Here is a 27,000-nt window from a genome sequence, read left to right on the forward strand (position 1 = left end):
TAAAAATGCACTAAAATTCAAACAAAGCAATATTAGAATATTCCTTGTATATAATATACAAGAGAATGAAATACAATACGCATAATCAATTATAAATTATTCATGATAAATTATTATAATGAATTATTACCATGAAATAATGTTGGTAAATGTAATTTGATTTCAATTTTTAAGCACAAAGTACAGATTATGACATCTTAATTATAGCAAGAAACATTTCTGAAGTTCTAACAAGTGTTAAGAATTCAATTTCTTAAAATTTCTTCCAATTCATTGGTAAAAAATGATTTTAACAGGCACTTTGTTACACTACGTGTTTTCTCTGAATCTTAAAAAATTCTTCTTTTAATCAGATTTTTAAATTATAAAAGTAAAATTTCAATATGCAAAACGCACATTTACACATTTATAATTTCATACATGTTGAAAATTCAAATTTTAAATTTAAAAATTTCACAATTAAGTACATACATATCATTTGCACAAAAGCATTTGTAATGAGATTTCATAAAAATTTCTACATTATTTTCAAGTGTCTCTTTGGGGAGCAGGGATTTTTTTTTCTTCTTTTCCCTCCTTCCTTCTGGTTTTTTTTATTTCAAGAGACAAGAACAGCAGTGAAATATACAATATTCATTAATTGCATAAAAATAAGATATTTTTCATTTTAAAGGCTTAGGAGAAGTATAGATCAAACAGCTCTAAAAGCAACCATTTAAAACATTACCAATCTCTGAATGGGATCCAGTTTTAGATTTGGTATATGCACGATTTGAGAAATTTCACACCGGATATTAAAACATTTTTTTTTTAATATTTCTTAAGAGTTTAACAAAATACAAACTTGGACATTATAGGAGCCACGACAGAAAGGAGGCATTCTATAAATTTCAGGTTATACAGAGGATTTCATAACTGATATTCATAAAAGGTTTTCGAAATTTCAATGGTATCCGAGCTTGCCCAGAAAATTGCTTGGAAGAGCTACGTTCTGGACAGATCGGCCCGTGCAATCTATTTCAATGAATTATATTCAAATTTCACTAAATAATTTATGGAATAAAACAAAATATAGCAAACTGAGATGTCAAAACGCCATCATTACACAACTTGTGAGCAATACAGAAGAGAATATTTAGTGAAATCGAATTTCTAATTTGTATAGACAAATTTTAATTAATGCAGCAATCCTCGAATGCAGTTTTTTTTATTTACTGACCTCCATTTTATGTAAATTGAAATAAAATTGGAACTTTATTTTATCCGTTAATAAAAAAAATTGAAAGATCAAAATTATTAGGTAACATTCACAGATTTATTTACGATATTTCATTTACCAAATATGAAAGTATAAATACTATTAAATTTTGCGCCAGTACTTAGTATTGCATATTTAAAAAGTATGTGAGCATTAGTATTGCATTGTTGAACAAATATATAATTTAATCTTATTTAGTGAGTTTACTCTTTTCGAATAAACAATTATAAAGTTTTTTTTCCAACTAATTAGATTATAAATATTGTATTCAATACTTTGACATTCATTTGTGAAAAATACTATTTTTGAAAACTGCAGCATCATATAAACATACAACATGATTTGTTATACATTTCAATTATTTTATTCATCACCATCTTCTAAACACATTTCCATCTGCAGCATCAATTTATAAATACCAACACAAAACCAAAAGTTTTTTTTTTTTGAGCTGGCTGTTTATCAAATTGAATGAATAGATTTCCACATAAGAGTTCTAATTAAAGTTCATTCGTATTAGTTTTTAATTGGTTTCAAAGGTGCTTGATAAATTTTCGAAATCACCTTCAAAACACATGGCAGATGAATATACTGAATGCAGGAAGATAGTCTTCAATTCGGTTTTTTTTAAATGTTAGCAGTGTTTATGTGTCCAACTTTTCCTGCTATTGAATATTGTTTCATAGAACATACGCATTAGAACAGTCTCGCACTTCGATCAAGCCAGTTATGCTGCGCTCTTCCCTTAAGTTCGCAGGCACCATTATGATGAGGAAAGGTAATTATTGGCGACGAAGTACATTGGGCAAATCCAGTATAGTCAATTCAAGAGTGAAGGCCATTCTTTGCCCAGCTGGAATATCAGGCTTTAAGTTTAACTATTCTCAAGGCAGGCACTGGCTTAGTAGGTAGGCACACGCTGTAGATCAAATGTTTAGTTTGCACACACAGATCATATCATTGGCAGTCAATCATTTGAAGACAGACTGTTCGCTTTAATTTGGCTGGCAAATAGGCTATTTCGTCCATTTCTTTGAATGGAGAAGACTTCTGATCCAATGAAGTCGACACCACTGATATCCCGAACTATAATTGCCAAAAACTGTAGATGGAAATCTTTGTCTGCACATACTGACCATATCACTGTCAGAATGGTTTGAAGACAAATTATTTACTTTAGTGGGTTGGCAAATAGACAGTTTTATCGGACTTCCTCAGTGGAAACTATTTGATACATTTAATGCAGACAATGTTGGATCCTTAATATGAAAATGACATATCCCTGTGTGGAGCCCATATAAATTGTACTCGATGACGAACAAGCAAGACTGATAAGCAGGCTGGAATATGGTCCTGGATGGCAAGTTTGTCTATGCAGATTAGTAATTCCTTGAGCTTGCATGGCTGAATTCATTTATCCAAAAGATGTCCAGTACTTGCCATGAGCTTAAGCGATTAAAAAGACTTCTGCACCACAGAAGTTTCCTACATATTTCTGCAGATTCGAAAGTAAGGACACTGCTGGATACCAACAGATATGGCGTTATCAGAAAAATGGCAGTTTTGTAAACACTTTTTTTTTTTGTACTTGGAACACGAACATTGGACTGACTGCTTAAAACTTTGAAAGTTATTTTTGATCAGTTCCACATATATAAGGCTATCCAATAAAGATCCCAGCATTGGGAGTTTGATGACAAACAAGTTCAAAGGATGCAAAGTTCCAGATGTTGTTTTCAAGTGACAGTGCATACAATGTAAATCTAATACTGTTCACAAGCTACAAATATCTAATAAATTGCAATGAAAAGGCATTTTGGCAAAGTAAATAATATCCATCAGCAGTAACAGTGCTGTAAATTTCATACTTTTGAAATGCTCAAATAATTTATGAGGCTACAGTTTTTGAAAAACAGTACATTTCATACATAACTAACTATATGCAAGTTTAAAATTTTGGAAGACATTCTAACAAAGTCAATAAAGAAATGCTTTTTATACATGCATCTCATAAATAACTCATGTTATTTTTAAATACAGAACTCAAAATATTATTTAAAGGTTTACAAATATAATTCAAAACACTTTTTAACATATTAACGACAGTACTTCAAATATGAAACGAAATATTTACAGATATGGTTTCTGCATTCATAGCTGAATATCTAACGATACGTATAACACTTTAAAAATAGTGATATATATATATTCTATTTAGAATTTTTAATACGTACAATACAATATTGCATACGATATTTTTATGACTCAAAGGCACTGCAAATATATATTAAAGCATACAAATATATATATTAATTATTTTCTATTTGCATTTCAGAATAAAATAAATGCATGTATACAAGCAACCAAAATGAGCGTTTCTGTGAGGTATTTTAAGATAAAGTTAAGAAAAAAATTATGAAACAGCTCAGCAACATTTTCTGAAGTAATGTTACTTTGCTTTCTTTTTAAATTCGCACTTTAAAATTTCAAAACAGGCTATTTTAAGGCTTCCAAGTTTCATTCGATTTTAAACTATTCAGTTTCAAGCCTTTTCTTTTAATTTCGAGCTATTTTTTAACTTTAAATTATATATAATTTTAATTTTTCATCCAGCTTTATTTCAATTAACAGCCATTTTAATTTCCGGCTGTTTTTTTTTTTTTTATTTCCAGCTGATTTTTTTTTTTTTTATTTCCAGCTGATTTTTTTTTTTTTTTTTATTTCCAGCTGATTTTTTTTTTTAATTTCCAGCTGATTTTTTTTTTTTTAATTTCCAGCTGATTTTTTTTTTTTTTTTTAGTTTCCAGCTGATTTTTTTTTTTTATTTCCAGCTGAGTTTTTTTATTTATTTCCAGCTGAGTTTTTTTATTTATTTCCAGCTGAGTTTTTTTATTTATTTCCAGCTGAGTTTTTTATTTATTTCCAGCTGAGTTTTTTATTTATTTCCAGCTGAGTTTTTTATTTATTTCCAGCTGAGTTTTTTATTTATTTCCAGCTGAGTTTTTTTTTATTTCCAGCTGAGTTTTTTTTTATTTCCAGCTGAGTTTTTTTTTAAGTTTGCATACAGTTTTACTCGATTTTTAAACTTTTATTTGAATTTAAGTATCTTTTTTAATTTCAAGATACCGATTAAAAGTTTTTCGGTATCTTGAAATTAAAAAATTTCAAGATACCGAAAATCGATCGAAATCGATTTTCCAGTTTACGCCTTTACAGATTACTTCGAGTTTAACAAGCAAATTATATAATATATATATTCAAAACTTCACAGAAACGCTCAATTCATTGACATAAATGATAAAGAAACCAATTTCCAAATTTGCAACCTAGGCACTAACGCAAAAAGTTCTATTCTCAAAATCTAACGTACTGCATTTTGACATCTCAGTTTCTTCAGAATATTTATACAGACATAATATCAATGAATTCTTTAGTGACATTCCAGATGCCTATATAAATATTACAACATTCAATATTAATAAGCTTAACAAAAACTTTGGAATCATTTTCTTCGTAGAGACATTTAGGTTTTAAATAGTTTTTAAAAACCTGTTTACTTTGCAACTTTCTAATTAAATTTCTAAATGGTAATCTTTAAGAAAGCACATGCATTTTTTTTAATTTAAAAAAAAATTAAAATCTGCTGTTAAAAGATATTATCAACAGTTTAATGTCAGCAATTCTTAATATTAAAAGAACCAGACATTGACAAAAAAAATCTTTATTTAAAATTTAACAAAGATTTTAACTGAATTATTCAACAGCATATATTTTAAGCAAATGAGTACCATTTTCTTTACACACGCCGTCAAATGATTTAGGAAATTAAGTGAGGAACCATAATTATGCATTTATTTAATCAAATGAGTCTTCGTCAAAATAATATTCATAATGTAACATACTAATAGTATAACCGTTGTATATGCTGTAAACGTAAATAAGTCAATTTTATAGAAAGTAGGTTTAAATACAATTATTGACTGTATTTTGAAAAATAAAAGTTTATTTCGTAACAATTCCGTTCATTTTAACAAGATTTGTAACAGCAAATCACTTCATTTTAATTCAGCATATTTCGGCGAAATGCATTCGCTCATCTTACTGTATAGAATTTGTAATCAAAGGAAGTGAAGGGTCTTCAATGGAAATGAATATTAAATTATCAAACATCTGCAATGTATACATGCATTCGTAAGATATTTGATGATCTTATGAATAAAAGAAGTTGCTATAAATAAATTTCAACCAATCCCAAATCAACAATAAGCGTTTTTACCAACGAAAAAAGTTCCTCAGTTGTGACCATAAAGTAATTCCAGATAAATCTCACAAGGTGACTAACCAATACAAGACGAAATTGCTGCAGAAAAGTGATTTTTTTATATTTCAGCTTTGATAGCTATTTAAATTCGATTTATTTATTCTAATTATGAGCTTTTTACAGGTGTAATGCCACATTTGGCATATACCTAATCATCAGAATATTTCAGCACTCGTGATGCAAGACCTGCATCTTATTTACAGTTAGTGGTTAATATACGAAATACGTTACAATAGGGAATATTGTAATCTAGTTCAGCATAACTTGTATTATAGAATAAAGTAAAACTTTCGTATATACGTTAGTGGTGCATACGAAAGTTAAAATTTAGCATACAAAAATTTCAGGTTGCTCAAATAGGTAGTCGTATCTCTACAATGGAAATTCCGTAAAAATTAAGTACTTTATTAAGTTATTCATTAGCTTTAAAATTTCTAAAATTCGATTTAATTTTAAAATTTATCGGAAATACTTTTCAACCCAATTTACTTTTGACTCAGATTTGTGCATCTTTTCATTGCTCATCTCCATAAATTTTTGGATTTTCAAGAATATAAGGAATATTAAGCAACTATGAAAATTTATCTTTTATCATGTTTAGAAGAAATTACTTAAAATCGAATACAAATAGCCTCATTAATATAATAATATTTATTCCATTATATATATATTTTGAAAATAATCACTAGTGGGATTCCAAAATTTTTTACACAATGTAAAAATTGACTGCCATTACACTGGAATTCGAGACAATACACTGAAGTAGTACATTTAATTCTCATAATTATATTATTGGAAGTACATACCATATATTAAAACTATTATTAATACAAGAATTTATAACCAAGAAATATTATTGGTATGAATAATTTCAATTATATATTTAAACATAATGCACAGAAAGGCTACACTTAACTATGACTGAAACCTTCAACTTCTAACATTATTATAGTTGGTTATTTACAAAATAAACTTCAGTTTTCATTATTATTATTATTATTTGCTAATAAGCACTATTACTTCAATTTGTAACGTGCAATCTTTTGGGATGTAATGAAAATTTGTGGCAGTCAAAGTTTTTAAAAAGTTACAAATTTACAATTTATATATGGAAAATATATATTAACATATTCATAATTTTGCAGTATTCCAAATACAGTTCATATATTCAAAAATGTAAAAAGCCATCAAAATAATTTTTATTAAAAGTTAATGAAACTTAAAGAAATGCTCTGTATTTATCATTGTTTTTTTTTCCTTTTATTCGGAAAGGGAGATTTTTTTTTTCTGTTCTCGCCACTCCTTATTTCCATTTTTTAAAATCTTCAGCAATAAAAATAAATATCTGAATAAAATAATTGAAACAAAATTTATTTAGTCCAGTAAAAAAATTAAACTGTCCTAGTTACATTAATTTGGCTAAATACTAGTAGTTATTTTTTTTCATCTTTCATTTTTAAACGCAGAGCAGTTATAAATCTTACAGTTCCATTTACAACCATTTGAAATGTTACGAGTCCCAAAATGGGATTCGTTTTTCCAATTGACATACAAAATTGATATTTTCTTGTAAATACTTTAATAATTTGAAAAAACACAAATATGGAAATAGGGCTATGATAGAAATAAAGCATTTTATAAATCCAGACACAGTGGTATTTTTTGAAGGAAATGTACGAGAAGTTTCCGAAATTTTACTGTGGCAATTAGCTCAGAAAATGACCCATAATCCATTTTCCGGAAAAACTCTTGCAGTTCATTTCAATAAATTAAATAAAATTATAAGCAATAGGTTTATGCATTACTATATATGAATTATGGACTGAGACATCAAAATGCAATCACAATTCGTTTAAACAATTTGTAAATAGTTTAGACTAATAAGAATCTTAAGACGGATTTTTTTTATATATAGAGTCGGATTTTTTTTTCTTTCTATTTCTAAAACAATATGATGTACATTCTCCGACAGCCAAGGAAGTTTAAATAAAATTACAGCATTTCTATACATTTAAGAATCAGAGCTATTAAGAAGAGTACACTGAAATTTACCTGGTAAAATATCGGGATTGCTTTAGATAGCTTGTTAAATAAATTTTGCGCCAATACTTAGAGAGACTGAATATTTTAAGATATCGAAGTTTACCAAGAAAGTGAATAAATTTTAAATCCATTTAGGTAATTTCTTTTCATGAATACTTTTTGAATTTAATTCTTCTTATAAACATTATATTTAATATACGCCATTTATTTTGTGGAAAAACTGCCTCTTTGAAAACTGCATCACCATAGAGAAATTGTACAATAGATACTGAATAACAAGTCATTTTCATTCACTGTTTGGAAATTTCATATTAATCATTTCTGCATCTTCTGATCACATTACAGTCTTCAATGACAACTGCTGGATATTGCAGAAGAGAAAGGTTACCACGTGTTCAAGAGAAGCTGTTCATCTTGTGGGAAATCCATTCGTCCAATTTTAAAGTTCCGAGAAAAGTTCGTTTGTACCAAGTTTTTAGATTGCATGAGAGACGTTCAGTAGATAATCGAACTTTTAAATTTTCTTTTCAAACGGCATGGCAATGAATACACAGAATGCAAGTGAATGATATTTGTTCAATTTTCAACGACTTTTTTTTTATTGAAGGTAACAAAGTTTTTCAGAAATTCCCAGAGTTGATTTAGGAGATATTTTTTGCTGTAGATTACGTAGTATCTTAGGGCATATGATTTTGAATAGTCTCGCACCTCGATCTTTCCAGTCATTCTATGCTCGCTCTCTTTAACCCCATATGTATCAGAATGGTGGAGGAAGCGGATCTTGGGTCAAGCGGAGAAGGTCATCGGATATGGTATAACAGTCAGCCAAAGTGTGAAGTCCATTCTATATCAGCGGATGTGCCAGGTGCTTAGGTCCAACTATTCCCAGAGTCTCAGAGCTGCCATCAGTGTATTTTATTAGTCAAAAGTATTTGGTTTGCACATTTTGACCTCATCGTTAGCAGATTATCATTTGAAGACAGACTATATGCTTCGACTTGGTCAGCAAAGACATGTTTCATCGAAGTCACGGAATGATTCAGTACAGCTTGCCGGACGCCATTTCTCAAATATGAGATTAACTGCATCTCTTTGCCTTTCTGAATCCAAGAGCTTTTTCTTGGAAAATTTTTGAAGTTTCCAGCTTATGGTTTTTGGTGGACACGGGAGATTGTCTATAAAATGGTTGTAATTTGATAATTACGCAAGTAGATTCATTTAACCAAAAGGTATCCCGTATCATGCAAAGGCCTCCACGGCTTCCGAAACTTCAATTTTACAGGAATCCTCGTAATTAGCGCTAAGAAGCTAGTCCATAAAAATTTGTCTTGCTTTTGACTGCAGATTTTCCTAAGGATGAACACACCTAAACAGTAACTGCACCATTTTTTTTTTTTTTTTAGCACTGGAACAAGAATCTTGGACCGATTGGAACGTTGTGTCATCTAGCGAGACTTATTACTATAGCATTAAGTTTATATATAGGTTGATGAGGTTATCCAGGTCCTTGAAAGGGAGTCGTTTTAATTTTCTTGTGGAAAATAGTAAGTCTCGATGCATAGGTTCCAACATAAGCTTTCACGTGAGAGTACATACGATGTTATGCAGATGAGCGATTGTTATTCACAAGTTGCAAACAGATCTAGCATCAATGAAAGTTTGAAAATGTCTCGGCACAGGTACATAGAACTACCAGTGACTGTATAGGCACACAGAACTTCATGAGTCATTTGAACATTTTAAAATGATGTTGCAGTTTTCGAAAAACAGTATATATTTCATTATCAAATTTTTAAAGTTAAGGCAAGTGTTCTACCAAATGCTGTGTTAATTAATGGAAAAATAGCTTTATATTTACATCTGACCAAATTACTAGCGTAGTTTTAACACAGAATAAATATAAAATATATACAAAATTCAGTATTTGAAATAAATTAAAAGAATATTTTCGGATTTATAGCGAACTTTGAATACATGTAACTTACATAACATTACATAGTACATCTTGCCCTTTTAAAATTTCAAGCGATTTTTTTTTTTTAATTTCAAGCGCGCGCTTTATTTTTTTTTTAATTTCAAGCGCGCGCTTTATTATTTATTATTATTTTTTTTTTTAATTTCAAGCGCGCGCTTTATTATTTATTATTTTTTAAATTTCAAGCGCGCGCTTTATTATTTATTTATTTTTTAAATTTCAAGCGCGCGCTTTATTTTTTATTCTTTTTTTTAAATTTCAAGCGCGCGCTTTATTTTTTATTCTTTTTTTTTAATTTCAAGCGCGCGCTTTATTATTATTTTTTTTAATTTCAAGCGCGCGCTTTATTATTATTTTTTTTAATTTCAAGCGCGCTTTATTATTATTTTATTATTATTATTATTTTCAAGCGCTCGTTTTTAACTTCATGTGAGCACTCTGTTTTTAAACAGGGAGCGATCTCTAATTCAAATTATTTAAAAATTTATAAAAATCATTTAAAATTGAACTAAACTTTATACGAAATTTTTCATTAATTAATTTTTTTTTTAAATTTCATAGATAGTCTCAGTTCGCTCATGCAAAAGATAAAATAATAAAATTTTCTATCTATGCACTGGCGCAAAAATTAGACATTTTCAGAATCTAAAATATTACAATTTGAAGTCTCAGTTTTTTCAAAAAATAATCATACAGACATAATATCAATACTCTTCAGTAAAATTCGAGAAAAATGTTGCGATACTTGATATATCATTAATATATATATTATAAACATACGTACATATACATACATATTATATACACACATAACTTAAAATTTTGGAATCATGCTATACAATTAGGTGATTTTTGTTTTAAAAAGATTTTTTTTTAAATGCAATTTAACTAGCAATTTTTAACTCAATTTTAAATGAGAATGATAAAGATGCAAAATGCGTTTCATCGCATTTTTTTACTGAAAATAAAGTTATATGTTTGCTTTTAAAAGATTATGGTAAATAATTAAATGACAAAAATGTACACGTTGATAGGAGAGATATTAATAATTTTAAAAATATCCTTCACATTATCTTCAATTTATCAGAAGGTTGGAAGATTTTAACCGAACTTTTGCAAACTGATCCAATTTTATTTGAATGAAATGCCATTTTTTTACTCCCACTGTTAAATCAGCTGCGGAGTTAAAAGAACAACAGTTGTATATATTTTATATAAATGAGTAACCGTCAATTTTATAAAGAACGTAAATTTTAAAAACAAATAGTACTAATTATATTTAAAAATATAAGGATTCCTTGCTAAAATTATATTTTTTTGGCAATCTTTATTCAGTTACCAGTTTATTGTATGAGAAATTATCCGTCCAATGACAAATAAGAAATCCTTTTAGTGTATTCTTATTGGATGCTTATTAATTGATAGGGGGTGGGAATTTTCACTAGAATATTTTTCATTGCTTTATGTTGCAAAGCCACATTCATATTTCAAAATTCAGGATCGCTATATAGCAAATTTTGCCATAATTATTAGCCTTTCTGGTCTTAAAATTTGAAAGCAGGCATTTATTTGCAGCTAAAGTATTTCATCTTGCATAGAAAACATTTTTAAATTTCTTGCTGGCTAGTATTAATGACAAATATTTTCCTTTGGAAACAAATTAAAAATGGAACATAAGACTGAGTAACTTGCAACTCTCTGAGAGTGTGAAAACGGTAGTGACCGAATTATTCAAACGCCTTGATCTTGAGAAAATTAAATTCAAGATACAGTTCACTACAAAACTGTTCAAAGTACGGTGAACTAAAAATAATTTAAACTTATGCATCTATTTTCAAGAAATAAGTTCGACGAAATAGTAAGATAATCTGCAGAACACGAAGTTATAAATTTTGCTTTACGACTACAAGCGGAATACAGGAGTTTATTTAAACATGAGAAAAAATTCTTTAAACAATTAACGAAGTCAATGATCTATCTTAGCTTTAAAATACTAGTTCTTCCAGAATTAAATGTTGCACAAAAATGGGTAAAATCAGATTCAGTAATGAAATTTCGAAAAAGAAATATAGACTGATTCACCTTTCTTTAATGACATTGGATATTCATTCACAACAAATTCAATAAATCAAACACAAAAAGTGTTTTTTATTTAGGTACGTCTCAAGTTATGATGCAAAACAGCATCAAGATTTAAAATACAACTTGCGCAAAGCAGAAAACAAGAATGCAGTATATTAAATAGAATTTTAGCAGATATGTATTTGCTAAAAGGTACCCTATAAATTCATCTCAGACCACTTATTTTTGGAGGAAAGTGAGAATAATACATTGCCATTTGGAAACTCCATCAGTAACGATCGAGTCCAATAAAATTTCTAATTTACATAATTTATAATTAAATATTTAATATAAATTAATGTATTTTATTTTCTTGAGTATCTAATTTGTATTTACTTATATAAGGTTTTGAAACTTTTTACCTACTATTGTTTTAAACAAAATAAATAGATTGCATTATTAATTAGTAGCAATTGAAAAGCAGGGCATCTGTTAAGATGATACAGAACTGTCCGATTTTCTTCATATTGATGAAGATACAGCGATTACTATAATAAATGATCACTAAGAAAACATGCATATTGAAAATCTTACGAAAAATAATGAAAACAAAGATGTTAATAAAGAGATTTAAAAAATCTTCACAAGAAATCCAAAGGAATTTTTATACAATACAAGGGAACTAATTTCTAGAAAACGTTGAAAGTAACTATTTCAGTCTTTACAAGATTGGAAGAATTTATGAAAAGAATAGACTTATTTAAATTTTTATTTACTTTTCAAAAATTTTTATGCGGAGCGATAACATTATATTTTGTGATAATAAAGACTGAGACCTTTTCAAATAATCAAAGTAAATATCCAAAAGCCAATGTGATACACCTGCATTTAAAAAGATTTGATAAGTTTCAATAGTCAAATAAAATATGAACACATATTTGCCCCTTCGGGATACTGTTGATAAACACATTCATCAGAAGACTTTCTGAAACTCGATGAAAATTAAAAATAATATTCAAAAGTGAATTGAAGTGAAAAGTGAATTGTTTCTTATATAATTATGATTCGTAGGCAGATGATTCACTCTTGACCGACAAAAATTGCCGGTTCGAAATTAATAAAAAATTTATGAAAGCATTTGTAGTCAAGTGGAGTTGCATGTCTAACTATCAACCGAACCACAACCTATCCCAATCAGTTCACCAGCCTTCTTTGAAGTAAAACCGTGCTAATAAAACTACACATTTTATCAAATGCATTGACTGCTTTCAAGAAAGTTCGGAAACACGAAATATAGAACATTTATGCTACAGGTTAAAATCTAAAAAGTTTCCGACATGGAATATAAAGAATCAAGATATTCAGTTAAGTGTCTAAATTGTTGGAATCTGAAATAATTCTTACACGAATTTCTTTTTCATTACACTAAAAATGTCTTATTATTTCAGTGTTCTTTTCTGAAAACCTATCTCAAAACTGGATTTTGTTAAGGGTTTTTCCTGTCGTAATAAGCGTTTGAAATCGTTTTGTTTTCAGCTGGAGAAAATTGTTTCATTTGAAAGGCACTATTTTCCCATAATTTTTATTTATTGGATAGGCATATGCAAGCATTTTGGTATTCTTTTCTAGAAAATCTATTCAGCTTTTTAATCGATGTTTTCCCCTCAAAATATTACTTTATATTTCCAAATTATTTTTTAAATGTTTTTGTCGAATTTTATTTAGAAATACATTATAGGAAACTATACATGAATTGCAAGTACATCTTGAATAGAGTAAAAGCCTTCGCATTTATTAAACATGAAAATGTAACAATCCTTAACATGGAGAAAATTACATTTCAATTGTCACTATCGAATGCACTTCCTTTATCATCGTAAATTAAAATTAAGTAACTATTTAAATACTAAAGAAGAGATTGTTAATGATATAATAAAAAGAATAACGAAATAGGCTTTCAAAATAATTCGTCTAATTTTCAGGCACTGATTTTTAAATTCTTGAAGAGAAATCAAACTTGAATCAACTTTTTAAGCCGATTCTTTTACAACATTAATTTTTAAAAATAATACATGGATTAGATTATTTTTTGTCTTGTTAATTTATACCGAATGACAATTTACAGATTTGGAAATGAAACATCGTTTAAAATCATCTTAAAAGAATACCAGCAAATCAATATTTAATACAAATTATTTATCAATAATTTAATATTCACTTTTTAGTACATTTAAGATATCTAGAAATTCTAAACGAATTTTCTTTGGATAAATGAATACGCTAAGGATTTTTTTTTTTTAAGTTGCATCTTTTACATTTTTGTATGAAATATTTTGTTCTCTCGGCAGGCCTTTAATTATTTCAAGAAGTTGTTTTTAATTTTAAACGCTATTTGTAAATATAACAAATTTCCATTTTTTTTTTGTTGTTGTTAAATAAAAAAAAATGTTTCAAATTCATTTTAATTTAATTTTTCAAATTTTTTAGACAGTATTTCGAATTTGTTAAAGAAACATTCTTTGAGTTAATTAGTGAGAATTTTTTCCAAGTACAGATATCGAAAGAAAATCTAAATCGCAAACAGCACTTTCTAGTTAAACTTGAGAAATAAGAGGGAAAATGTGATCTCAAATTTTGCTAAAGACACTCCACTATTTTTAGTAATATTTGTATGCAACACTCTTAACCACTATCAAGATTTGAAGATAAAGCAATAAATCGTTTGATTCGGGCGTAAATCGATATGTATTCATGCATTCCTATGAATCAAATTGTTCATTCGGTAAGTTTGAAATTATTTCAAAGAATATATTCCACTTGTCGAGAAGATACATGCCAAAGGCTATAAAAACTTTTAACGTTCAGACATTTTTTATATTCTTAAATTTTTATATAATAAAATATACCTACATTAAATCTCTATAGATAAGAGGAATGTTGAAACGGTACGTTTATTAGATGAACTTTACAGAAACAAAGCGTCTCATCCTCAACTTAAATACAGGGGTAAACTGAATTTCAGGTTTCTGCTTAGTCTTTTTTTCCAAAAGAAAAGCTATATTATGCAAGACTAGAAATATTTTTCTGTAAAAATTAAACTATTTATAGCCAATGAAGACAAAAAAAAAAAGCTTTCCTATGAATAGCTCGATTTCCATCCCCCCCCCAAAGATACACTTTTCTCCTAACACGCAAAGAGTATTACATTAAAAATAAAAAAAAATCAATATTTTCAACCCATTTAAAAAATATCCCTCTAAACAACCAAAATCTATCTTCCTCTTCTAAGAAAAGCATAAACAATTTTAGTTACATTAACGTTATGTTTAAAAGCAACTTTAGGGCTATTTTGTTACGGTTCTGGTAATTTTGAATTACGGTCAGATGACGAGGCCGAACCTGAGGTGGCACCCCCTCCCTCTCTCTCTCCAAACCTCAATGCCACAACAGCTGGAGGACGGATTTAACGTGCGCCAGACCCGCTTACACGACTGTTCTTCGATGGAATCGGGTCTTGAACCTGAAACCATCCGGTTCCGAAGTTGACACCTTATCACAAGGCCACCGTGGCCCATAAAGGCATAACCAGAAACCTACTTTTGAGCTCAAGACTATATTGTAGAAAGGAGATGACAACAAGTCGAATAAGAAAATTTCTATCAAATTATCTATGTTTAAAATATTATAAATTACAGCGATAATTCATAATATTGAAAAATCTTACGAAGTTACTTTCCTTTGAAATTCATAATTACTGAAACATGCAAGTTGCCAATTAATCAAGAGGCTGGATAACATGGCAAAAATAAAAATTTTCGATAAGAAATACAGTACAAAATATGCCACAATTTAAAACAAAGCACCTAAAAATATCGATCGACGCATAACTGATTATTTGACAATGTTTGGATTCATTAGATCAATCTGTTCAATTTATGAACATTCAACAAATAATTTGGTATTTTTATATTGAAAATGAGAACTGCTTAAATAGTGTCTCAAATCCATCCAATTGAAAGTAAACTAGTGGATTATATTGAAACATCACGAAGGATTGTTTGCTAACATCTCCCGTGTTAGCAAGCGAGCATGTAAAGAATCCGAAAATAACCGCATCACAAGAAACGAGTTTCTTTTTACCTTATAAGAAAAACTTCTGTTGAAGAACTTTGTTTTTTGATTATGGATTGCATTTCGAATAAATTTTTACTTTATTTAAAAAAGTCGCAGGGAAGAGGTTTTACTACATTCTAATGAAATGCCACAAAACCTATTTAAATAATCAGAAACATATGCGTGTCTCTACTTTTCAACCATTCACCCGTTGTGCATATACTCCATTTCATCATGAATTTAAAATATTTCAAGTTTCTTTTATTTCTACTGAACTTTTCTTCACGATACCAAACTTGCTTAAAGCTTGTTGATATGTGATGGCAAGCAAATATTTAGGACAAATTTATTTTCTTTAAAATGTTTCAATGTTTTAATATCAATACGATTTAAAAATATTAATACCTGTCACTGTATTTACTTCCAATATGCGAGCTGAAAAATCCTGATTTACTTTATAATTAAGTAAAGTATAATTTCCAACTATTCTCTACAATGTTAATTGTATAGATTTCAGTATTTAATTATATATATTCCATTATTTGTCATAATTTTAGGGTTAAATGAGACCCACTACATTTCGTTTGAAGTCCAAATGATGTATGTTGAAAGAGAAGAAATATTCAGCATTCCCGATAAGAATGAAATTCAAAAAATGATGAAATTCTTATAAGCTGTCAATGGTACTTTAAAATCGCTTATTATGACTTTCTATACTTTTAAAGGTCATCTGAAATACTTCCCCGAAGTTAGAAATATGGAAACTACATAATATTAGTATTATCTTATTCAAATTTCTTTTTGAACCAGAAAGAGAAACAAAACCAAACTTTTATGTAGTCTTCAAAGTCTTTCGAGTCTTAAACTCACATTTTATGAAAAATTTCATCTTCAAGGACAAAACTTAAATATTGCAGGCAGCGTGTACAATTCTAATATTAAATAAAGGAAATGAATATGCCATCTATTGTAAACTTCTATATCATCTACAGAAGCCAATGGCGAGACTTAATATTTTGTCGAAAAACATACGCTACCTTCAAATTCGGAAAAAGCAACTTTAGGGATTTGCAACAAAAATATTAATCGAAATTCTTCGAATAAAAACTAACCAACTGGATTAATAATGTATTTTCTATTTAAGCAAAATAATTCAAACCAAGATAGAAGAATACTTGGGAATTCGGTTTCATAAAGAGTCCGAATGAACTCCATTGTTTGAATTAGCATTTCCAGAAGAGCGCATGCATCGGCATCAATCATTGGTTTTAGTAAAATTATTCCCCAAAATACTTGATTAAATGAAAAACTACCAGAGCTGGCCAGAAATTTTTCAGTACAAAAAACAAAAATCAAATGTCAGTTGTACAGTCACTAAAGCAAACAGTGTGTATGAACTACAGTCTTGATCAGAATACACCTATCATCCCTGAATCAAACGAGTCTTTAGGCTTTTAAAACGCTACAGGGACGACATAATCGGAATTTTTGAAAAAAGTTTTGCTACTTTTTTTTGCTTTTGCAAAGAACATCAAAGACTTACGATTCAGTGTTCGATTTTTTTGTATTTACATTTTTAACTTGCCAGGTATTTTTCAAATTTTCTTTCAAAATCATTGATTTTTTTTATTAGCAGATTGGTTATTTATGATTTTGTTTCGTTTTGGTCTTTAAAATTAGTTCTAAATTAGGTTTTCTTTCAGTTTGAATTCGTAAACAGGCCTTCACTGTGACAATATTCAGCATAATATTACATAGTGAATGTTCAGACAGAATTTTATTGTACTATAGCCATAATTTCTCTTCATCACAATTTTTTACGGTTTACGACATATTCTTTTAGATCCAAATATTCTTAAGAACTTCATCTCATGTCAGTTGCTGCCTGTATTGAACTCATCTAAGATTTAAACTGGACAGATTTATAATTCGATATACATTTAAAAAATTTGCACCACACAACTGCCTATTTTCGCCAAATAAATCCATCATTTCTCTTGGCTTCAATAATTGGATCTTGTTAACTATTTTAATAAGCAACTATTAACTTAATTATTAAATGTGCTAACTTTTGATTTTTAGATGTAAATTTATTCTAAGCGATGTAATACATCTTCAAAATCTTGTATCTGAATGTTTAGACATCAGTGAATGAACTGATGACATCAGTTGCAATGAACTGATGTAATGGAAAGATTACATTTTTTCAATTCTTATGTAAGAAATGTACGTCATTCAAAGAAAGAATTCATCAGCTTTGGAATAATTTTTTGGATGCTACAGAGAGCTGGGGTAAGAATTGAGGTAAAATTTTCAAATACCAGATGTTTCTTAGGAATGAACAACTCGCATGAAACTGTAAAAGAAATTCCAATTTTAACTCATTCACTGCTACTGTTGGATTTAGCAAAGTTTTTACTTCTGCTTTTCACGAACCAAAAGTACACATACAAAAGGTTCATAGAGTGTCGAAAAAAAATAATCTTAATTATTCTTTTTATTTTTATAACTGAACCAAACGATGTACTGAACCAAACTTCAGAATGATTGAGCAATGTGTTTTCCTAAATGGGAAAATAAGATCTTCCGAAAAAAGGATAGGTAAAAGGTTTTGCTGTTTTATGCTTCATAATTGTACTCGTCAAACTTCAGTTTCAACGTGTCTTTAGTTTCTCATGTATATAAAGCAGAAGGAATGCATTGAACGAACCATTATTTCAGTCTATATTTCGTTTTCTCAGATGCAATAAATATTTGTATTTCAATATTTTTTCATCCAGAAAATTACCAGAAACAAAATTGCGTTGTTTTCTTCCTTTTCTTTAAGGACCGATGTGCCTCCTTAACATTACCTTTCCAGTCGATCATGGTTGCTATGCAAAAAATGCGTCTTCAAATTAGACATCTTCACGCAAATCGCCACATCGCTGTGGCTTCCGTTGAGTTTATTCCCATTGTATTATTTTTTGTTTACATTAATCACATGATTTAAAAGTGGGTGTCGAGCATGAGAATGAATGCACAATAAAAAATTTATGAAGTGAAACCTTTTTACGATTGATACATTTACCAAAGACGTTGCATCCTATGATAATAGTGTTGCAAGGTAATTTTGTTTACATAACACTTTTAGATCTTCCTGCGACTGTATGGTATTTTTTTTTATTTTGAAATAGTCAATATTATTTAAGTACTAAATATATACATGAATAACACTGGGATCATAAGAATCGAAAATTCGTCAGCTTTTGTGGGTTTCTCAAAACCATCGCAAACCTTTCTTGTGAGTTCGAGAGAGAGTTTCCTCTCTAGAGTTAATTTTTTCCAATAATAATTCCCATAAATTTCTTCAAATTGTGCTTTTGAATTCTCAGTTTTTAATTAAGATATTCGAATACTTTTTCAAATAGTTATTCCTTTAATTACATGAATTCAGATAAATTTATTACTAGAACTACTAATACCGCTGCTAAACGTCGTAGACAAAAAAAACAGCAGAGAAAAATTAACATATATATATATCTGTTTTTAAATTCAAATCCCTGCCATGTTAAATTGTTCAAACCCGAGTTCTGTTCAGTTAGATTTGCTTTATTTTTAAACTGAATAGGAAAAGAAGAAAAAAATACGCTGGTGATATAAGAAACAAGATCTCTATAAACAGTTGCAGAAAGAATAACACGTCTCTTCCTAAGCAACTCTAAAGTTACTTTAAGAGATGCTACTTTGCGTATTGCATATATACATTAATATTATAAAATTCAAAATAAAATAGAGTATTATGTATCAATTGTATAAGAAAAATAATTACATTAAGCTGTTATATTCATTCGATTCCTTCCTAAATTTTGAGTGTTGGAGAGAAGACGTTTGATCCTAAACCGCGAGTTAAATTCACGGCTATTTGTTAATAAGGCATCGTATTCATTTTTCAATACAAAATAATTTAAAAATATTTTAAATATCAATTTTTTTTAATATAAATATTTTAAACGATCAAAAAATTTACATGCAGCGTAACTATAACATGAAATTCATTAAAGGATCAACACTTTACAGGCTAATTTTTCCCCCCCCAATAGAAAGCAAATTTATCCTCCCAATGAAATTAAATGAGAAAAGTTCACATTTTCAATTCAACCAAGGCGAAATTCAAGTCAAGTGAGGGTTCCGCAGAATGCATTATTTTCGATAATTCTCAGGTGACTGGACATTAGAAAAACATTCTTAACATATCTAGCAGTGAATGAGTTAAAAATGGTTCCAAATTCTGATCCAAGACTGTAGCCCAACGTCTTGTAAAAATACGAGATTCAAATTCGTTCTACCTTTGTGTCATCTCAAATTTTCAGCCCTTCCCACTAGATAAAACGCGTTGCAGAAACAGAAGTTCATGCTTGACCAACACTTAGAAATCGATTTGTTCCTTCTCGAGGACTGTCGCGTCGAATGAATCGCTCCAACGGAACGAGAACAACAACAGAGCGACACGGGTAGGAGCGTCACACCGATTAGAGAAAGAATTTCCTTTTACTTACTCATGCGTAGTTAAATAACTGCGTTAAAAATACAAACTGCATTACATATCTTTTTAAATGAGATTCCACTACAAATAAATGTATTGACACTATTACAAAATAAACCTTTTGCATTCCGATGGCCACTGGGAAAAAATGCGAATACTAAAGCTACAGAAATGGAGCAAATCATTTTCGGAAATTTTTTTATACAATCATTTCCCGTGGATAGACATTTACAATCTTTTCCCTGTTTCTGATCAACTAGTCTTAAATCGAAAAATTTTAGGTCTGCTTGTACAATTACTAATTATACAAATGTAGTATAATAATTATTCAATTAATTTGGGTAGACTTTATGTTGTGTTTGAGTGTCTGTAAATTTACTATAGGTTTTTTTCCCCTCATTTGTGCATTTTTGTTATTTTCTGCTGAATTACTGCTTATTTTGAAGCTACATTCCCTAAATGTTAGCTGATAATTCTGAGTAGGATTTTCATCGTGCACAAAAATATAACTTCAGATTTACATTAATTAATTTCTGACTTTACTGTCGTAACAAAATCCTACAATAAGAGTCGTTTTGATAAGAGGGTTAATTAACCGTTCTTCATTCATTTAAGGATTCATTCGATTAAGCCATGCAAAACATTTTTGAAATCAAATTATTTCTTCACTAGCGAATCAAGTTCTTTATTTTTGCGAATTTTCCCATATTTATTAACATATTATTGTGATATTTTCCTTCTACGTATAGAGAGACATCTCAGTCATTTCTTTAAATCATGTTTATTTCCCCCCTTTCATAGCTTATACAAATAATTTAACGATAAAATTGCCAGCAAAAAATTATATACCGTTTACATTAGATGATAATAGTTGAGATTTCTTAGTATTCTATTTAGATTACAGAGTTAAAAATTTTAGTTTAAGTGAGTAAGCCTTGGAAAATTTGAATATTTTTTAACGAAGTTTAACATCTACAAATGATTTATTTGCTGTTTATAAATTTTATTTTATAAGCTCAAAATATCATTCAGGCACAAGTGGCACTTGAGAAAATGATTAATTCTACTGTTTTAATTCGGTTTACTAAAAAAACTCGCAACTTCTTTGAAATAACTAATGCATGGCATTTTCTTAGCCTGCACTCCGATCAAAAGGATAACTTTTGAAACTTGCAAAATTTTACAAACAAGGAAAATAAGAGATTTCTTAAAGCTTATGCAAAACGGATCTACATTTTTCAAAAAGAATATGTTGAAAAGAATTTTAAACAGTTCTCAAACTCGACTATTATTTTCAGTAATAGAGATTTAAACATGAAATTTTTACATTTAAATTTCTTTTTTCATTTTAACAAAAGAGAAAGGATTCAGTCATTTAAAGGCAAAGCAGATTAAGATACATTCATTCGTTCGTTTTTTGAAGAAAACAGGGTCCAAAAATTAAAAGCAAGCGCTGATATATTTATAATTCAAAATATTATTTACAGATTAAAATTTTTAAATTGTTAAGGTCATCTGTATGGAACTTGATATCCTAAAAACCGTTGGAATGAAAATTTTCAAACCATTTCTAAACTTTTGATTAAGTCTTCGAAAAATTCGAAAAAATATTTAGTCAGTGATGCAATTGTTTTGGTAGGTGTTATCGTCGCTCCTTATTTGGGATAATTTTACAAAACAAAAACAGCTAGCATTTTTAAGGTATCAACACAATTCCGTTATTACTTAAATTTCGAAAAGGTTTGAAAATGTTCTTTTAATTAATGAAATATCAATTAAAAGATTTTCAATGAAAAAATTTTATGTGAAATGTCAAGACAAAGACGATAAATCGGATGTTTCAAATAAATCAATTTATAAGAGATTTCAAAATCTGAGAGTCAAATTCGTTAATTAAATCAAAATTAAAGACACTGCGGATACAACTAAAAATTTCAAAGTCAATATTTGGAATAGCTCTTTACATTACAGCACTGTTCCCAGCAAAAAATTTTGCGATTAAAATTTTTGCAGTGTTTTTTTTTATTCCATGTCTTTCTGAAAACAGCCGACCTGTTTCAAGACTTTCGTTATTTTTTTTAATAGCTTACAATTATTTCACTGCTTTTAAAAGAATAAATTTAATATAAAGGAGAATGACTTTGTAAATTCGTCGACTAGAAAAATGTTATCAAATAAAAAGTTTTTAATTTTTGCTTAACAATTACTAATTATATTGATATAGTAACAATTATTAAATTGCTACTTTCCGATTTAAACATGCTTGTTTATTATAGAGAAAAACATTTTATATAAACCGGTTTTATAAAATTTGTGTTTAAACCTTTAAAGTTCTCAATTTCAATTTTTCGAAATCGTCTCCACTAAAATGTCAAAAATCGTAGCAGTAAAAGGTTTTAAGAATAAAAATGGAGCATTCGAATTTTGACCGATTGAAATTTTACAAAAAAAATAAATTCTCGGCTTCCAAAATCAAATCTAATTTTAATAAAGATTTTATAAGAATTTTAAAAAAATGTACAGCAAAATTAAATATTAACGGAAATTTTTCTAAAAAGGACTATTTTTTTAAAAGTTCTTAATCTTAATTTTCTAAATATGAAAAATATTTGAAAATATTAGTTATTGCACAATTTAGATGCAATTATTGCAAAACAAAGCAAATTTGATCCAAACTATCATCAAAAAGAAATTTTTCCTTAAACGAGGTAACATTGTAGTTTTCACCTAATTTAAGAGCTAAATAGTTTTAAAAGCATCAAATACGTATACGCAGTCTTTTAAACCGCAACTATCTATTCCTGATGCGAAAGTATGGTAAACGTTTTGATCTTGAAACTTCGGCTAAACATACAGCCTAGAAAGTGCTTTAAATTAATGATTTTACTATCTTTGTAGATTGATACATATCACCTTGTAATTATTTTAATAAAGCCAACTTTTATGAAAAATCAATGAATATAACTGAGTGTAACTATGAATTTGACAATAATGAATACTCATTTACGAATTGAGGACTCAATTTTTCCTGCATATGCAAAGGAAAGAGACAATAACTGAATAGGATTAATAACAATTAAAAATATTGTATATAACTCTTTTTGAAAAAAAATATTGAAGAATACGATAGGATAAACAGTTTTCATTTTAGTATTCCATTGGTCATTTTAAACAAACATAAAACAATTCAAACGGCAAAATATTTTTTCCAGCTAACATTCAGCAGCAATTCATCGTTAAATACAACTGAAAAAGTACTCAAGTGAATGGTTTATATTGATACAAGTATATATGCGTTTAAAGAAATTTTTGGATGTTTCATCTTTGCTGATGGCATAGAGCAATTAAATATCGATAAAAATGTACGACTTCATTCTATTACATTTCTGATCAAATTAGCTCAATTTTCACGAAAGAGGCTAAACAAAAACTAGGAAAAACGCTTGGGATCTTGGTAAGCTCAACAGCAAAATTATTACCAACTAAAACTCTTGAACCTTCAATGATAAAATAGTTACTTAATGGACTTTCTAGGTTATTTAAATAGAAAAAAATGGAAAGCAGCAATTCAATCACAGCAATTAAACAGTCCTCAAAGAAATGACCGAAAAAAAAAAAATTCGTACCTATTGCCGATAACCGAGTTGTTTATTGCTCGAAAGATATTTTTGAAAAATATAAATTGGGACAATTTAGAGAGAAGACGCCTATGATTGTCCTGAATTCTATCTCAAGATTGTATATGCATCTATTATTTGTTCCTATATTTAATAAGAACCCTGAATTGTCCTTTTATTATAAAATAGTGCTCATTATCCAAAAATGACCAGGCGTAATTGTTTTTTTTAAAGTTAATTTAGAAAATCCTCTTTTCAAGTTTCTCCAGTTTAATAATCACTGTAAATGAATATTAAAAAAATTTTACGCAAAATGCATCTTATTTTTAAGTAGAAACTAGTTTATTTTTATCTGATCTTTTTATTATTAACAGGAGATTCCTCAAACAGCAAATTCACTCATTCATTAGTGTTTAGAAAATGTGATTTTAACGATGTCCTTTATATATGATCTTCACATATAAATTAATTTTAAAATTTAATATCTGAAACTTTTTAATATGACTCATTATTCCAGTGACGAATTTAAGCTTTTGTATCCCTACGCATGGGCATTCTAACTCAATAAATTACCTTTATCTCATATTTTTAGCTTAGAATATTAATGCTTTATTTTAGCTTACATTTTTATTTTAGCAGCTTTGTGAAGGTATCCTTATTTTTAATTATTTATAGTAAACCACGACTGCGCGGTCTTGACGTTTGTATTATTTAAGCGGAGGCTCAGTTTTAGTAAATTTATCCAAGATTTATGTGAACGTAAGGAAACGGATAAGAATTGACTATTTGTATTTGATACACTATCAATATATTTTAATAGTTCATGGAATTTCTATCAAATTCGTAAAAAAAAAAAAGAACGTTTCTAATTGATCAGCTTACAGTCTAATGCAATAGTTTAACCTCTATTCAAAAAATAGAAATAAATTATTCCAAAATATACCAATTTTAATAATGCACTATTATTCAACCCAATATCAAAAGACCGAGACTCGAAGGAAACTTAATCAATTCGAACCGAAATTAAACAGAATACCGAGAAATACCCGACTTCACAAAAGAAAATATGTGTGAAATCTATGAATGTCTTGGTAAAGAATATAAATGCTTAAATAGCATGAATTTGCTTTATCACCAATGACGGTTAAGGGGAAAAAAATGCGCCAGATGAAAGGCAATCCGGGAATTCAACAATATAAAGAAAAATAATGAATATAATGTATTTTAGAGGACTGGGTTTGGTAGATAGTATTTTTACTTTAGTAGATAGTATTTTTTTTAAACTAAGGGAATTCTAATCTGAAGGACGCTTATTTATCACAATGGCCATAGAAATGCAAAAGGCACATATCCACAATTAAAGCTGTAATTCAAAATACTCACATGACGGTATAAACTGCTTTCATACAGTCTAGGAAGCTTACACAGTATGCAACTACTTACCTTCATCAATGTTCTTTTACATAAAATTTTGTAATTATTCACACTTCATGATTAAAATTCACTGTCAAATAAAAGCATATTTACAACAGGACAATTGAAAATAATTGGTACATTATAACTAGTACCGAAATTTTGCGAGACTAAAATCATACTAAGAAACGATCAAGTTATGTAAAAAACTATGTTGCGTCATTATGTCTCCTTAAACTTTTGAAAATAAATTTGTCGAAGATTAGATTTAAATTGATTATTCTATCTTAAAATAACGCATAATTACAGAAAGTGATAGAGAACAGTCTAGAATAAATATTATCATTTGAAACTAGTGATCTAATGACATTTTTGAATCGTCTAATCAAAAATTTTAGAAATACAAAATTACAAAATACACTAATAAACAAAAACCTATTGTTTTCAGTAAAATATCATCTAAGAATCTTGGCTAAAATAAATATAGAAACAATAGGAAAAGAATTAAAACTATTAAATAAGCAAATATAAATTATATTTAATATTTATATGATAATGTAAAAAAACAATAAAATTTTCATAATTAAAACAGAAGTAACAATGTTTTGAATATTTAGATGGATCATCCGCCATTTATTTCATATTCTCCGAAATTCCATTTAATAATAAATTCAGAAAGAATTTTGAAAAATGGGACACAATGATTTGCATTAAACAAGAGGAAAATTGTTACAAGTTTTACCAGGAAGCAAAATTTAAAAATATGCGTATATATTTTTGCTTATGCTTTTATTTCGTCTTTAGGTTCTAACAAAATCCGTCAATTTTTCCATGTGTCAGTTTAATCTATTGTAATCCAAAATAATGTTATTCTCCGTTTCGGAGTCAGATACTTTGATATTGTCTGACAACGACTTTCATAAATAGTAGAAATGGTTTCAAGCCAAGTAATCACTAAATGCTTATAAATTGGAACCAAATATCAAATTGATTTAAAAAATTCCACAAATTATCGAATTTTAAAAATATTATGTAGTTAACAGCAACAAAAATCGTACCAATCATTTTTTTACATTCTTGAATAAGAAGTAAGCAAAGAGAATTTATTGCAATCATTAAAAAGTTCATGCTCGAAATTCTGACGAATCCCCCACATTTCATCCTTCTAGTCCGATGAAATCCTTTTTGAACTCGTATAACTCAAAAATACTTAGAGCCAGATGAAAAAAAAAAAAAAAAATCGCGTGAAGTTTGTAAATCAAGTTTATTAATTTACATCAATTTCTATTCAAAATCCGTTAACGGAAGTTTGAGTACAAAGAAACAATTATAGAATTTAGAGAGTTCCATGTATCGAATCTGATACATGATTGGCGCCCTTACAGTGCAGATCCGTACTGGATTTCGACTGAACCCTGTTTAATGCTTGACCGTCTTTTGGTACATTCATTCTCACGCAAGAACTCAAAAACGCAATCTATATAAATTAAATTTGGTATATGACCTTGTAATTCTGTGTCAAAGTTTAGTTTAAAAAATTTAAATAAAAGCCATCTAAAATGCATACTCGGGTTTCTTCATTTTACGACGAAGCATAAAACGCCCTTAAACGAATCCTGGGAATAAAGACATTAAACACACATGGCATTTCTAACCTGTCCCAAGGTCTAGTAT

General features: G+C 28.5%; 1 long non-coding RNA gene across 1 annotated transcript in view; it reads right to left on the minus strand.

Moving 5' to 3' along the window:
* LOC129976178 (uncharacterized) overlaps positions 1–27,000 on the minus strand; it is a 90,222-nt gene that overhangs the window by 54,580 nt on the left and 8,642 nt on the right. The window lies entirely within an intron of this gene.

The sequence above is a fragment of the Argiope bruennichi genome, chromosome 7 (genome assembly GCF_947563725.1).
Source record: "Argiope bruennichi chromosome 7, qqArgBrue1.1, whole genome shotgun sequence".
NCBI lineage: Eukaryota > Metazoa > Arthropoda > Arachnida > Araneae > Araneidae > Argiope > Argiope bruennichi.